Source organism: Chinchilla lanigera, unplaced genomic scaffold (genome assembly GCF_000276665.1).
Source record: "Chinchilla lanigera isolate Chin_1 unplaced genomic scaffold, ChiLan1.0 scaffold00030, whole genome shotgun sequence".
In the NCBI taxonomy this organism is placed as follows: Eukaryota; Metazoa; Chordata; class Mammalia; order Rodentia; family Chinchillidae; genus Chinchilla; species Chinchilla lanigera.
The window spans coordinates 11,076,371-11,080,775 of record NW_004955431.1 but is presented as its reverse complement, the minus strand read 5'-3'; the positions used below and the strand labels follow the sequence as shown (position 1 = coordinate 11,080,775).

Here is a 4,405-nt window from a genome sequence, read left to right as displayed (position 1 = left end):
GGATCAAAATTTCCAGCCTAGCCTTGGCAACTTAACAACTTAGTAAGACCTTATCTCAGAATAAAAAGTGATTGTGGATATAGTTCAGTGTGATGGCTCCCAGTTCACTTCCCAGAAGTGTGTGGGGGGAGATATGTGTCATTCCTGCACACTACTTCTTATACAATCCTTGAGGGAGGTAAGAACCTGTAACACTTGATACAAACTGCTCATCATCCATGCAATCTGGCCCTGTGCGTTAACTCCTTTCAAGTAGTTTTCTGGGTGTTTTCCATGAACAAGAAGGAAATGTCTTCCCTTCAGCAAGTGGAAGTATTATAGGCAGCTAAGTTAAGTAGAAACTAATAGGTAGCCAGACAGGGATAGGCCCTTGAAATCAGTGCAAAAGATAAGAACACATCAAAACTGGCTGAAGGCACAGCTGAAAAAGGCAAGGTCTCAAGATAAAATCAAAATGGATGGATACACATACTTCCCTAAGGGATGACTGGAAACTTGAGATTACACTGTAATTGGTCCCAGCAAGTCCATTAAATCCAGATGTGCATCAGACACCCAGGTGAGTGGCCAGGATATCTGGACCCATCCCTTTCCAAAATTGTTTTAAGAGTTATAGATAAGTCCAGGTTAATAATGCTAGATATATGATCTTGCTACATGCCCTACTTCCCTATTGGATCAATATTAGCTCAGTGGGTATACTTGTAATCTTGTAGGCTGATGGTAGCTTGACCCACATTTTACCCACATTGTGACTTCACTGTATAAATGACCCCAATGAAGGGCCTCGGTGGTCACTCACTCAGGATCCCTCCTGTCTCTCAGGAGCTATTTTTCAATAAACTTTTGCTTCCATTTACCTCCATTGTCCTTTGCAATTCATTCTTCAATCTCAGAGGACATGAACTCTGCACATCTGACATCTGGCAGGTTGGGAGTTGTATTCCTCCTATATCAGAATGAACATAGGATCTGAACGAAATGAAGAACTTCAGTATAGGTTGAGTAGTGATCGGCCCTATGAAGAATGAGGGAGAAAGGCAAGGAGGTAAGAGTAAGGATACCTCTGAATCCCCTACTCAAACCCCTAAAGAAATGTTACTGATTTGTGATCCCAAATTGAATATTTTTTCCCTCTTTGAATTGTAGAACAGATAACAATACCCAGGACCTACTCAACAGCAAAGGAAACTTATATTTTTGGGCCCAGTACCAGAGAAGCAGAGTTAAACTCACAAATCTGCTTCTCAACCCACTGGAGATTGGGTTGATTACAGATATAGGGTAAGAGGAATGAGGGAGAGTGACAGGCTAATGGAAAGGAATAGTCAGTCTTTTCTGGGAATGAGCAGAGATGTTCTGGAATTTTAGACCCACCCCCTTTTGCCTTCCTGTATGGTTCATTCCAGTCATAGCTATGACAATGATCAACTTTCATGGTGCTACCACATGGAGTAGATCCAGAGGATAGATTTCAGGCTCTTCTGTATGATGAGCCAGGAATTGCAAGCACACATCCAATGCCAAGGGAAAAGCAGCTACATTTATTGAAAATCAGAGGGAGATGTGTTCAGGCCAAGTCTGTGCAGACAGAAATTATGACATGAACAGAAAAGTGGTATGGGATGACAGGAAATTAAAAAACACACGGCACACAATAAATCAGGTTTTCAGAGTTTTAAAGGATATGCGTCCCACGCCAGTTGCCTCTTATTGGATCTCTGGAGTAAGACTGACAGAGTACTGAATCATCTCAGGGGCTTTCAGCTCTCATGCCTGTCCAGAATTCACTCTGATTTTAGTTACATGTATGTGATATAGTACACATTTATGATGCTTTAAGAAGTTTCAAGTGGAGAAAAAGTGACTGGAGGTTGGGCCAGGAGATCTAATGTGCTTGTTTGTTCATAGGCTCTCAGCTAGAACACCAGAGATTTTTCTGAGTCTTTATTATTTTATTTTCTACCTCTCTCAAGACAAGGGAAGAAGTAGTGGTTCTAAGGTGCTGTCCAAACTCAAGTGGGTGAGAGTAGGCTCACAGCCCCCACTGTACCACCTATATTAGGGGCACCGAACAGGAATGTCATTTAGCATGCAGATGGGGATATAATGAGGTTGTCTGGTGGTTATTCTGGAAATCATCTAAGATCCAACTTATGTAAAGTAGCCTATCTGAAGAGGGACATCTGCCCTATAGGTGTTCTGTCCTCAAAGATAAGAAGATTAAGATAGAGCAGAGATTGAGTTAGGTCAAGTAGGCAGTACAAGAGAGCGCAGGGTAACCAAAGGAAGGGTGATGACTGGAACAAGCCAGAAGACCAAAGATAATAACTCAGGAAATATAGCACTTAGATCTCCCATCACTAAAGTTTCCTTGAAATTAAAATAAAATGAGATTACTGTGGGATGTCTCTCCTCTTCTTAAGCTTTCTTGACCCTTATTGTGCATAAGGTTTCTGAGCTGTCTGAAGAGCTCCTTAGCACACAGAGGAATTTTTTTCCTATGTTTCCGGAAGCTTAGGCCACAGTTTTGTGTACCCTAGTAAGACACTTCAGGATTTATTTTTGTTTTCCTTACCCCTGGCTGTGTTCTTAATTGCTTTGCAATGGCATCTCACTGGCAGATGCAAGGCTGCTGACACTATGCCAGTCTCACTAAAATGAAGCTGTCTAGCACCTGAGGGAAACTTGGCCTTGTGGACTCTTCATTTCTCATTGAGCCGCCTGTGCCCTACTTTCAGGGCCTGACCTGGAGGGAACACACTGTCTTACAGGAATTCCTGTTGCCCTCATTGTTCACCTGCAATGCTGCCTGAGTACCAGTGTGGCACTCAGATCCCACCCCCATAATCCAGAGCCTCAAAACTCTCAGAGAGCAGACTGAAGGTGCCCCAAGGACTCAGAGACCGAGGAGGAAGTGTGCTCAGAGGCCTACCAAGCTCACACCCATCATATGACTCAGCAAAGTTGGGTGAATGAGGTCCACAGAAAACTTGTAGCTTTAGGGAAATGCAAGGCCAAAGATCTACCCAGTCACTATAATGTGAAAACAAGAGCCCTGGGTTTCCAAATTTGATTTTAAAAGAAAAAAGAGACCAGAATGAATAGCTCTTACCAAAAAGGCCAAAGATAACAAGCGCTGGTAAGGATTTGGAGAGAAAGACTCCTTGTACACTGATGATGAGGATGTCAATTAGGACAGCTGTTATGGAGAACAGTAGGGAGGTTCCTCAGAAAAACTGATGATAGAACTACTGTAGGATCCAGCAATCCCACAACTGGATACATATCTGAAGAAAATTGTATCTTATGTCTGCTGATCTGAGCAACTTTGTCAAAGATAATAATATAGAACAACCATTGTTAATTCCTATATCTTGTTTTGAAATCTTATACCTTTTTTATTGTTTTTGTGTGTTCTGTCTTTGTCTTTGTTGTTGTCATTTTGTTACTGTTTTTTTCTCTTTAAAATAAAAAAAAAGAATGTTGAAGAGACATCTACACTCCTACATTCACTGCAGCATCATTCACTATAAAGAGGTGGAAACAACCTAAATGTCCATCAACTGATGAATGCACAAACAAAATGCGGCACATATATTCTATGAAATACTATTCAATTGTTCTTTTTTTGAATGAAATCCTATTGTTTGTGACACACACTGCAGATAGAACTAGTAGTGATGATGTTAAGTGAAGTAAGTCAGGCACAAAAGACAACTAGTGCTGAGGCAGGAAATTAGGGCATGGCAAACGGCTGAAGAAGAAGGTGTAGCCTGTCAATCAGAAAGATTCAGGACACACGCTCAGAGCACAGTTTTCAAGCCCTGCATCTGGGACCAATCAGAAAGTGCTTTCTTCCAGGCTTCTGGAATAGAATCAAGCAGGTATTTTTAGGGTGGCTTGGATCAGACATCAGCCTGAAGAAGAAAGGATACAAAAGAACACCGCCATTGTTTACAGCACATTCTTCCATTTATTTGACTCTGATGTTAGATATTTCTTCCAGTTCTCTAAGTTGTGTGAAGCTGGTGACACTGATAAATAATTATTTTTATAGACATGCAACTAAACTCTACCTGATGGTGGGACCAACCCTACAGCCCATGGAAAAAGCAATTTTGCCTCTGTTTATGCATTCATTTTTAGTCCTGACCTAGAAATGCATCTGTTTGATTGTAGATTTTCTTTTGAATTGCTTATAACATCTGCTTGGCTCCCACACTGTTATTAATGAGTTAAGTAAGATCTTTAATATGTTTTTGTTTTACATATGAATAAGAGTCATGATTTTATCTCTTTTTTCAAAATTACCTGTTAACAGTACTTTCCTGTTAGATCAATATAAATGTAACTCTTGAGAGGCAATCTTAATATTTACCAATATTTATTTTAAAAATTGACC

At 40.6% G+C, this 4,405-nt stretch overlaps 1 long non-coding RNA gene across 2 annotated transcripts in view; it reads right to left on the bottom strand.

Moving 5' to 3' along the window:
• Nucleotides 1–870: 870 nt before the first annotated feature.
• The window catches only part of LOC102006378, a 61,538-nt gene continuing 58,003 nt past the window's right edge, over nucleotides 871–4,405 (bottom strand). For both annotated transcript variants that reach the window (XR_261463.2, XR_001234572.1), the window contains one exon: nucleotides 871–1,018. This is a non-coding gene — a long non-coding RNA (uncharacterized LOC102006378). The remainder of the gene's footprint in view (nucleotides 1,019–4,405) is intronic.